Raw genomic sequence first — 12,479 nt, 5'->3', positions numbered from 1 at the left:
CACTTATATTTTTTGTTATTTTGAAGAATGTTATTTTTTGTTTCGAATTTATCCTTTCGTATTTTTTGTTAGATTTAATCATATTTATGGTAAAAATTAATAAAAAATCACATAAAATAACAAAATCATATTCTTTCTCGTAAGATTAAGGTATATTAAATATAAAAAAAACAAATATTGAACGTAACTTAGAAGTCTGTGGCTCTTCTTTATATAATTCGAGATAATTATTTTATTTTATCCATCTTGTATTTTAATATAAAAGAAATATTTAATTTCAAATGTTGATTTTATTAAATATTTATCTTTTAAATTTATTATATAACAAAGATTTAAAAACATAATTTAATTTAAATATTATAAAATTAATATTAAATATAATTTTTTAAATATCTATCTTTTTGATAAAATTTTACTTGAAATCTTATAACTGACTGAATTGAATTCCCTTTACATGATTTAACAAATTAAAAGATTCAAAGCTTTACACTAGAGCTTTAGACCAGAGGCTAACAACATTAACCACGAGATGTAACCAAATAACTATACTCGGATTGAATGGAGGCACTTTTGCCATATTTCGTTAAATCCCCATATTTCGTTAATTGAGGCCAGTAAAATTCTTTATTATAGATAATTTTATACTCCATAAATACAACATATCATCAGCTGCGACCGAGTTGTATCTCAGAAAAATGAGACTATACATTTTTGGGAGGAAAAATAGAACAAATTTACAACGATAATTCCTCCATATATGTTATAACAGTCATGTCAGCAGATGTAGACTGTTTCCTTGGATAGAAAAAGAGCGGCAATGGTAGTTCAAGTTTTCCTAACTATATCATGCTAACATGCATCCACTATTTGCCACTCATGAAATGACAGCCTTGTCCAGAGTCACTGTCAAAAGATTGAATTCACGTCCCAGAGACCAAGTTAGATCATTGTGGGCATCAACGCTTAAGTTGTATTCCTTGAACTGGCCGTTGTAAATTATTACAGACATAATGGCCCTGGAAAATTGGAGATGTCGATAGTTCAACAAACATATAGGTACCATAAATTAATTGAAACTTGGTAAAGGCAGAAATTGTTAACAATTGGATTCTACATTCAGTTCAATGAACAATTAGTTTGAAGTGACTATACTATATAGCTACTTAAATAGTTCTAAATCTTGATTTTCATCTAACTGACCATAGTTTGTGTTATTATATATAAGGAATTTGATAAGAACTACCTACAGAACCTCCAACCATTATAGTATTAGTCCTACATGACCAAGAAAAGACTATTAAGTCCTACCAAAAGTTGTACAAAAAGAACTACAACAAACCTTGTGCAACAGAACAGCAGCTTATAGATTTGAGAGGTATATCATGCTAAGAATTATAAGCAATCAAGTTAAAAACTAATAGACATTTGCAGGATCTCTGTTTAAGATGAAGGTCAAAACTCAGTCTTAGAACACATGTCAAAAGCAAACAATAAACACCAGGGGAGACGGGCATCAATGGGATAAAATATAGACTAAAAAAGTGTAAACAATCGCCTTAAAGACTAGAAAAAGCTTAGAAAAAATAAGAAAATTTTTTAACCAATGAATCATATGTATTTAGCTCATGTTTATAGCAACCAAAGACATGTAACAAATAGCAAATCATCGAAAAAAATGAACAACCATGCAGATCTGTCCTGCTCTAAGCATAACTAAGCATGATATTACACAGTAAATTATCGAAAAAAGGAGAAATATTAATTTCTAGCAGCGATCTCCCTTTAACATTCGTTTTCATGCACTAAGTGATTATTTAGCAAGACAACAACAAATTCAAGGTGCAATCACTAATATATTCAACTCACATTTCCAGCAACAAAAACATTTAGCTAAGTAATTATTTGAGCATGACAGCAACAAATTCAGTACAAAATTCATCTTAGTAATGATTTTAAGCAACAAAGAAACTAGCTCAACAAATTATTCAAGGTTCGGTGGTAATAAATAATTAAATACTAACAAATTCACGACAATGATGATTTTCAGCAAAAATAAAAAGTTGTTCAGTTATATTTTCAGCAACAAATTCAAATGCAGTGATGAATTAGGGCAACAAAACTGAAAAAAAAGACCAGAGGAATTTATTGGAAATCACCAAATCAGGGACCAGCTTCTGGTTGGGCGAAGGAATCTGAGGGCGGGGAGGAAGCTGACGGCGAGATTCAAAGTATGAAGACGACAACGACAACCAACCTCGGGACCGGCTACTTCTGCCGCTGGAAACGACAAGCGCAAAAAGGCGCACGACTAAGTCCGAAACGGTGAGGAGCCATGGAGCGACGACGACGACGACCAGTCCCGGGTCTGGGTGCTTCTGCCGCCGGCGACAACGAGCTCAGGGAAGGCGTGCGAGTGCGACTGAGTGCAAGATGGTGACGACTGGCGACACGGAGAGCGACGAAAACCTTGGGTGCGAGACCCGAGACGAGAGAGGGAGAAAGCTTGAGATCGCGATAGTGAGCAGAGAGATGAGACGAAGGAGATGCTGATTGCTGGGGCTAGGGGTTTTTTGGGGTTAGATTGAGAAATTGGTGAGCCATTGTGATTGGGTTTGTCTTGGCTTGGGCTTGGGCTACCAAGAGTTTAGGGTTTTTTTTAAGGACTTAATTATATTACCAAAAAAAAGGACTTAATTGTAATTTTATATTTTTATAGATTTAAATGTCTGCAAAATAAAAGTTAAGAATATATTTGTCATTTTGATAAAAAATTTAAATATGATTTGGTTCAGATTATGTAAACCGATCGGATCAAATCGGATCTAATATTTATAATCAACCGATTTTATTTTGGTTTAATCAAAATATTTTATTGACCGGTTTAATATTTCGTCCAATAGCAATATGACACTAAAAAAAGACGTTTTTGATGTGTTTATCAAAGTGGCCTCCGTAATGAAAAGGAAAGTGGCCAATGTGTATGGATGAATGAATGCGGCACACTCTTCATTTATACGCCATTACGCCTTTTAATTTTGGTATTGCTCTTCGAGTAGTGTTTTTTTAATAATATTAAAATTTGATGTATTTTTTTAGGTGAAAATCACAAATCTGAAAATTAGTAATTTTTAAATTTTCTTTTAAATATGCAAATTTAAAGATTAAATTTATTTTTTTATTTAAAATTGTTTTAAACATACAAATCTAACCTTTAAATTTGTATTTTAATATTAAAATTTTTTTACATATACAAATCGGACCTCTAATTTATTTTACAATATAAAAGATTATTTTAACACAGATCAGACCCATTGATTTGTGCATTATGAATCTGACCTTTAAATCTCTCTATAAATTTTATTATTACTTAAATTTGAGAATCTAATTTGTTATTTAAAATAAACAAAATTAAATTCATATAATAAAATATACCAATTCACCATTATATTGAATTACACACAATTTTCTTTTATTTCTAAAAAAAATAGCCTTATTTATAGTGTTATTGTCACTTATTTGATAATGGCAAGTATGTATGTTATGCACTCCAAGTTTGTTGTTAAAAACAAGAAACCAAATTGAAGAAAATAAAATTATTATTGAGTGTAGTTTGAAATAATATAATATACAAAGTTATATATAGATGGTAGAAGAATCAAAGTAATAAAGAAATAACATCCTACAATAAATATATAGATATGCTAAATAATTATAATTGATACTAACTGATTTAATTGATCTTAATTATACTCTAACATCCCCCTCAAACTCAAGTGGGAGCTATGGATACCATCTTGAGTTTGGCACTAGAGTCCAAAAATGAGTAGGATGATTAGTCTTCATAAAAATATCAGTAGTCTGATCCAAAGTCCTAACAGCTACGAGACGGACAACATCAATAAGGAGACGTTGCCGAACAAAGTAATAATCAATCTTATGTGTTTGGTGTGTTCATGAAAAACATTATTATAAGCAATCTGAATAGCACTACGGTTGTCACAAAAAACATCAGTTGGGGACGACTGAAGGGTACCGAAGTAATTGAGAAGCCAACGAATTGAGACAACCTCAATAGTGGTGTCAGCAAGAGCACAATATTCAGCTTCGGTGTTTGATCGAGCAGTGAACATTTGCTTCTTGGCTCGCTAAGAAATGAGAGAGTCACCGAAAAGTGATACACGAAATCATGAATTCACACTTTTCTCACAACTCCGCGTAGCTGACCAGCAAGTGCATTGGGTCGTTCAAGTAATACCTTACGTGAGTAAGGGTCGATCTCACGGAGATTGTCGGCTTGAAGTAAGCTATGGTCATCTTGTAAATCTCAGTCAGGCAGATTCAAATGGTTATGAGGTTTTGATGATTAAAAGAGAAACAAAACATAAAATAGGATAAAGATACTTATGCAATTCATTGGTGGAAATTTCAAATAAGCGTATGGAGATGCTTTGTTCCCTCTAAGCCTCTGCTTTCTTATTGTCCTCATCCAATCATGCGTACTCCATTCCATGGCAAGCTGTATGTTGGTGGATCACCGTTGTCAAGGGCTACCATCCGTCTTCTCAGTGAAAACATATCCACTACGGTTTCCCGCATGGCTAATCAGCTGTCAGTTCTCGATCGTGTTGGAGTATGATCTATTGATCCTTTTGCACACTGTCACTGTGCCCAACAGTCACGAGTTTGAAGCTCGTCATAGTCATCCCATCCCAGATCTTACTCGGAATACCAGAGACAAGGTTTAGACTTTTCGGATCTCAAGAATGCTGCCAATTGATTCTAGCTTATACCACGAAGACTCTGATCTCACGGAATGGAAGGCTTTGTTGTCAGGAGAGGCAACCATACGTCATGAACCAGGAGGCCAAGATACACACACTCAAGCTCTTGCAGATAGAACGGAAGTGGTTGTCAGGCACGCATTCATAAGGAAGGATGATGATGAATGTCACAGATCATCACATCCATCAGGTTGAAGTACGAGTGAATATCTTAGAATAAGAATAAGCGTGAATTGAATAGAGAAACAATAGTGCTTTGCATTAATTCTTGAGGAACAGCAGAGCTCCACACCTTAATCTATAAGGTGTAGAAACTCCACCGTTGAAAATACATAAGTGATGAAGGTCCAGGCATGGCCGAATGGCCAGCCCCCAAAATGTGATCAAGAGATCAAAAGTGATCTGTTAGTCTCAAAAATGATCTAAAGATATGAATATAATAGTAAAAAGTGCTATTTATACTAAACTAGTAAACTATGTTTACAGAAAATGAGTAACTAAGTGTAGATAGTGCAGAAATCCACTTTTGGGGCCCACTTGGTGTGTGTTTGGGCTGAGCATTGAAGCTTTCACGTGCATAGGCTCTTCTTAGAGTTTAAACGCCAGTTTTGGTGCCAGTTTGGGCGTTTAACTCCAGCTTTGGTGCCAGTTCTGGCGTTTTACGCCAGAAAAAGGGTCTCTAGTGGGCGTTTGGATGCCAGTTTGGACCATCAAATCTCGGGCAAATTATAGACTATTATACATTTCTGGAAAGCCCAAGATGTCTACTTTCCAATGCAATTAAGAGCGCGCCAATTGGTCTTCTGTAGGTCTAGAAAATCCACTTCGAGTGCAGGAAGGTCAGAATCCAACAGCATTTTCAGTCCTTTCTCAGCCCCTGAATTAGAATTTTGCTCAGGTTCCTCAATTTCAGCCAGAAAATATCTAAAATCATAGAAAAACACACAAACTCATAGTAAAGTCTAGAAATGTTATTTTTTCATAAAAACTAATAAAAATATACTAAAAAGTAACTAAGACATATTACAAACTATGTAAAAATAATGCCAAAAAGCGTATAAATTATCCTCACAACACCAAACTTAAATTGTTGCTTGTCCCCAAGCAACTGAAAACAAAATTGGATAAAAAGAAGAAAATATACAATAAATCTCAAAATATCAATGAAACTTAGTCCCAATTAGATGAGCAGGGCTAGTAGCTTTTTGCATCTGAACAGTTTTGGCATCTCACTTTATCCCTTGAAGTTCAGAATGATTGGCATCCATTAGGAACTCAGAATTTAGATAGTGTTATTGATTATCCTAGTTCAGTATGTTGATTCTTGAACACAGCTACTTTATGAGTCTTGGCCGTGACCCTAAGCATCTTGTTTTCCAGTATTACCACCAGATACATAAATGCCACAGACACATAACTGGGTGAACCTTTTTAGATTGTGATTCAGCTTTGCTAGAGTCCCCAGTTAGAGGTGTCCAGAGTTCTTAAGCACACTCTTTTGCTTTGGATCACGACTTTAACCACTCAGTCTCAAGCTTTTCACTTGAACCTTCATAACACAAGCACATGGTTAGGGACAGCTTGATTTAGCCGCTTAGGCTAGGATTTTATTCCTTTGGGCCCTCCTATCCACTGATGCTCAAAGCCTTGGATCCTCTTTACCCTTGCCTTTTGGTTTAAAGGGCTATTGGCTTTTTCTGGTTGCTTTTTCTTTTTCTTTATTTTTTTTGCAAGCTTGTGTTTTTCACTGCTTTTTCTTGCTTCAAGAATCAATTTTATGATTTTTCAGATTATCAATAACATTTCTCTTAGTTCATCATTCTTTCAAGAGCCAACAATTTTAACATTCATAAACTTCACTGTCAAAAATATGCACTGTTCAAGCATTCATTCAGAAAACAAAAAGTATTGCCACCACATCAAAATAATTAGACTAATTTCAAGATAAAAGTCGAAATCCATGTACTTCTTGTTCTTTTGTAATTAGGAACATTTTTCATTTAAGAAAGGTGAAGGATTTATGGGACATTCATAGTTTCAAGGCATAGACTCTAGACACTAATGATCATGTAATAAAGACACAAACATAGACAAACATAAAGCATAAAAAAATCGAAAAATAGAAAACAAATAACAAGAAAATTAAAGAACGGGTCCACCTTAGTGATGGCGGCTAGTTCTCCTTCTTGAAGATCCTATGGAGTGCTTGAGCTCCTCAATGTCTCTTCCTTGCCTTTGTTGTTCTTCCCTCATGGCTCTTTGGTCTTCTCTAATTTCATGGAGGATGATGGAATGCTCTTGGTGCTCCATCCTTAGTTGCTCCATATTGGAACTCAAATCTCCTAGAGAAGTGTTGAGTTGTTCCTAATAGTTGTGTGGAGGAAAAATGCATCCCTTCAGGTATCTCAGGGATTTCTTGATGAGGGACTTCCTTATGCATTTGTTGAGGTCCATGAGTGGGCTCTCTTGTTTGCTCCATCCTCTTTTTAGTGATGGGCTTGTCCTCTTCAATGAAGATGTCTTCCTCTACGACAATTCCAGCTCAACTGCATAGGTAACAAATGAGATGAAAAAAGGCTAACCTTGCCAAAGTGGAGGGCTTGTCAGCCACTTTGTACAGTTCTAGAGGTATGATCTCATGAACTTCCACTTCCTCTCTAATCATAATGCTATGGATCATGATAGCCCGATCCATAGTTACTTCGGATCGGTTGCTAATAGGAATGATAGAGCGTTGGATGAACTCCAAAACCATCCTCTAGCCACAGGCTTAAGGTCTAGCCTTCTTAGTTGAACTAGCTTGCCTTTAGAGTCTCTCTTCCATTGAGCTCCTTCTACACATATGTCCATGAGGACTTAGTCCAACCTTTGATCAAAGTTGACCTTTCTAGTGTAGGGGCGTGCATTTTCTTGCATCATTGGCAAGTTGAATGCCAAACTTACATTTTTCAGACTGAAATCTAAGTATTTCCCCCGAACCATTGTGAGCCAATTCTTTAGGTTTGGGTTCATACTTTGATCATGGTTTTTTGTGATCCATGCCTTAGCATAGAACTCTTGAACCATTAAGATTCCGACTTGTTGAATGGGATTGGTGAGAGCTTCCCATCCTCTTCTCCTAATCTCATGTCGGATCTTTGGATATTTGCTCTTTTTGAGCTTGAAGGGGACCTCGGGGATCACCTTCTTCTTGGCCACAACTTCATAGAAGTGGTCTTGATGGACCTTTGAGATGAATCTTTCTATCTCTCATGACTCGAAAGTGGAAGCAATTGCCTTCCCTTTCCTCTTCTTTGAGGTTTCTCCGGCCTTAGGTGCCATTAATGGTCATGGAAAATTAAAAAGCAAGGGTTTTTCCACACCAAACTTAAGAGGTTTGTTCGTCCTTGAGCAAAAGAAGAAAGAAGAGAGTAGAAGAAGAAGAAAAGTGGGAGATGGAGGCTTGAGAGGGTTCGTCCAAAGGGGGTTTTGAGTGTATGTGATGTGTGAAAATGAAGGAGTAATGAGGGGTATTTATAGGGTAAGAGAGGGAGTTGGTTCGCGTGAGAAGGGGTGGGTTTGGGAGAGAAATTGTTTGAATTTGAGTGGGTAGTGGTAGGTGGATTGTATGATGGGTTTATGGGAATTAGGGAATGGATGTAAGTGGTGAAGGGAATATGGGGAAGAGGGTAAGATTTGATAGGTGAGTGGTGTTTTGGGTAGAGTGTTATGGAGAAGTGTGAAGAGGAGAGAGAGTGAGGTGGGGTATGTGTGGGGATTCTGTGGGGTCCACAGATACTGAGGTGTTAAGGATTTTTTATCCCTGCGCCTTTTTGGCGTTAAAGGCCCTCTATGTGCCATTCCTGGCGTTTAAACACCAGACTGATGCCCTTTTCTGGCTTTTAAATGCCAGTCTTCCTTTCAGTTCTGGCGTTTAAACGCCCAGAATGGTGTCAGGATGGGCGTTTACCTTTACTGGCGTTTAAACGCCAATTTGCCTGCCAGTTCTGGCGTTTAACGCCCAGAATGGTGCTAGGCTGGGCATTAAACGCCCATTTTGGTATCCTTGCTCTTCCTCCAGGGTGTGCCATTTTGATGCTATTTTTTATTTTTCTTTAATTTTTGCAGTTGTTTTTGTGACTCCACATGATCATCATCCTAAAGAAAACATAAAATAACAATGGAAAACAAAATAAAAGAGTAATTAATATAGATAAATAAAATTGGGTTGCCTCCCAATAAGCGCTTTTTTAATGTCAATAGCTTGACAGGAAGATCTTACAGAGCTTCATAGGTGCTCAGAGTATGATTGTGGCCTCCCAACACCAAACTTAGAGTTTGAATGTGGGGGCTTTGATTAACTCTGCATGGAGAGAATTGAATGAAGCTTTTCATGTTTCTTCCCCATGTTTACAGAAGAAGATCCTTGTGCCTTAAACACAAGGTAGTCGTCATTCACTTGAAGGACTAGCTCTCCTCTGTCTACATCAATCACAGCCTTTGCTGTGGCTAGGAAGGGTCTTCCAAGGATGATGAATTCATCCTCATCCTTCCCAGTGTCTAGGATTATGAAATCAACAGGGATGTAAAGGCCTTCAACCTTTACCAAGACATCCTCTACAAGTCCATAAGCCTGTTTCTTTAATTTGTCTGCCATCTCTAGTGAGATTCTTGCAGCTTGTACCTCAAAGATCCCTAGTTTCTCCATTACAGAGAGTGGCATGAGGTTGATACTTGATCCTAGGTCACACAGAGCCTTTTCAAAGGTCACGGTGCCTATGGTGCAAGGTATCAACAACCTTCCGGGATCCTCTTTCTTTTGAGGTAATTTCAGCTGAGCCAATGCACTTAGTTCATTGATGAGCAATGGAGGTTCATCCTCCCAAGTCTCATTACCAAATAATTTGGCATTCAGCTTCATGATTGCTCCTAGATATTGAGCAAGATGCTCTTCAGTAACATTTTTGTCATCTTCAAAGGAAGAATATTCGTTAGAGCTTATGAATGGTAATAGTAAGTTCAGTGAAATCTTTATGGTCTCTAGATGAGCCTCAGATTCCTGTGGTTCCTCAATAGGGGACTCCTTGCAGTCTAGTGGACATCCCATCAGGTCTTCCTTACTGTGAATCACGTCCTCCTCCTCTTCTATAGGTTTGGCCATTTTGGTTGTATTAATGGCCTTGCACTCTCTTTTTGGATTCTCTTCTGTATTGCTTGGTAGAGTAATAGGAGGAGTTTTAGTAATTCGTTTACTCAGCTGACCCACTTGTACCTCCAATTTTCTTATGGAGGACCGTGCCTCAGTCATGAAACTAAGGGTGGTCTTAGATAGATCAGAGACTATGTTTGCTAAGCTAGAGAGGCTTTGCTCAGAATTCTCTGTCTGTTACTGAGAAGATGATGGAAAAGGTTTGCTATTGCCAAACCTATTTCTCCCACCATTATTATTATTGAAACCTTGTTGAGGCTTCTGTTGATCCTTCCATTAAAAATTTGGATGGTTCCTCCATGAAGGATTATAGGTGTTTCCATAGGATTCTCCTATGTAATTCACCTCTTCCATTACAGGATTCTCAGGGTCATAAGCTTCTCCTTCAGAGGAGGCGTCTTTAGCTTGCAATCCAGTCAGACTCTGAGAAATCATATTGACTTGCTAAGTCAATATTTTATTCTGAGCCAATATGGCATTCAGAGTATCAATCTCAGGAACTCCTTTCTTCTGAGTCACCCCATTATTCACAGGATTTCTCTCAGAAGTGTACATGAACTGGTTATTTCATTTGCAACCATCTCAATGAGTTTCTGGGCTTCTGCAGGGGTTTTGTTTAGATGAAGAGATCCACCAGTAGAATGGTCCAATGACATCTTGGACAATTTAGACAGACCATCATAGAATATACATAAGATGCTCCATTCTAAAAGCATGTCAGAAGGACACCTTTTGATCAATTACTTGTATCTTTCCCAAGCTTCATAGAGGGATTTACCTTCCTTCTGTCTGAAGGTTTGGACTTCCACTCTAAGCTTGCTCATCTTTTGAGGTGGAAAGAATTTGACCAAGAAAGCATTGACCAACTTTTCCCAAGAGTTCAGGCTTTCTTTAGGTTGTGAGTCCAACCATATCCTAACATTGTCTCTTACAGCAAAAGGGAAAAGTATAAGTCTGTAAACCTCGGGATCAACCCCATTGGTTTTAACAGTGTCTTGCAATTCTGCTGTATTAGAAAAACTAATTGAGGCTTAAGCTCAAAGTTATTTGTTCCAATTGCAGGAATTGAGATGCTTCTTACATAGAAGTTGGAAGTTGGTGCAGTAAAGTCACCAAGCATCTTCCTTGTAGCTCCATCATTGTTGTTGGGTTCGGCTGCCATGTCTGCTTCTTTTTTAAAATTTTCTGTAAGGTCCTCTCTGGAGTGTTGTGCTTTAGTTTCTCTTAGCTTCCTCTTCAGAGTCCTTTCAGGTTCAGGATCAGCTTCAACAAGAATATCCTTATCCTTGTTCCTACTCATATGAAAAAGAAGATAACAAAGGGAGTAGTGGAATCTTCTATGTCACAGTATAGAGATTCCTTTATGTGAGTATAAGAATAGAAGAATAGAAGAATGAGAGGAGAGAGGAGACGAGTAATTCGAATAGAGAGAAGAGAGAGTGGTTCAAATTATAAGTAGAAGAGAAGTGTTAGCAATTAAATAAAATAAACAGAAAGAGATGAGAGAGAGTATTCAAATTTTAAGAAGAGGGAAAAGAAAAATATTTTTATTTTTATTTAATTAATTAAGTTAGTTTCGAAAATATTAAAAGAAATAAAATAAAATTAGAATTTAAAATAATTAGTTAAGTAAAAATATTTTTGAAGAAGATGGTTAGTGATTTTTGAAAATTAGAAGTGGAAAAGTAGTTCGGTGGTTTTGAAAAAGATAAGAAGTAGTAAACTTTTTAAAATGAAAACAAACAAGTCAAGTAGCTAGTTGAAAAAGATTTGAAAATAAATTTTGAAACGATAAGAAGTTAGAAAAAGATTTTGAAATTAAAATTTTAAAAAGATATGATTGAAATTTATTTTGAAAAAGAATTGAAAAAGAAATTAAAAAGATTTGAAAAAAAATAAGGTTGATGACTTGACTAACAAGAAACTAAAAGATATGATTCTAGAACTTAAAGATTGAACCTTTCTTAACACAAAAGTAACAAACTTGAAATTTTTGAATAAAACAAATTAATTATTAGCAAGGATTTTCGAAAATATGAAATAAAATTAAGAAAAAGGATTTTTGAAAGATTAGTTTTAAGATTTTCGAAAACATTAAAAGAAAAATGAAAAAGATAAGATAGAAAGATATGATTGATGAAAGATGATATGAAAAAGATAAGATTTTAAAATTTAAAAGGGATGAAAAAGATAGCCATTCAAAATTATGAATTAAAACATGAAAATTTGAAAAAAAATCGAATTGGAAACAAAATTACCTCCCTTGTGTCATCCTGGCGTTAAATGCCCAGAATGCTATCCATTCTGGCGTTTAATGCCCAATTGACTTTCTCTTTGGGCGTTTAACGCCTAGCCAGATACCCTGGCTGGCGTTAAACGCCATGAATCCTTCTTTACTGGGCATTTTTCTAAATGCCAGAATGCTGCCATTTCTGGCATTAAACGCCCAAAATGCTGCCCATTCTGGCTTTTAACGCCCTGAATGATACCTTTACTGGCGTTAAACGCCC

General features: G+C 36.2%; 1 non-coding gene across 1 annotated transcript; it reads left to right on the top strand.

Moving 5' to 3' along the window:
- Positions 1 to 10,679: 10,679 nt before the first annotated feature.
- Positions 10,680 to 10,787, top strand: LOC112700326 (small nucleolar RNA R71). The gene has a single exon (XR_003153235.1). It is a non-coding gene; the product is annotated as a small nucleolar RNA R71 (small nucleolar RNA).
- Positions 10,788 to 12,479: the final 1,692 nt, after the last annotated feature.

Source organism: Arachis hypogaea, chromosome 6 (assembly GCF_003086295.3).
Source record: "Arachis hypogaea cultivar Tifrunner chromosome 6, arahy.Tifrunner.gnm2.J5K5, whole genome shotgun sequence".
Taxonomy (NCBI): domain Eukaryota; kingdom Viridiplantae; phylum Streptophyta; class Magnoliopsida; order Fabales; family Fabaceae; genus Arachis; species Arachis hypogaea.
This window is presented reverse-complemented; position numbering and strand designations above follow the sequence as displayed.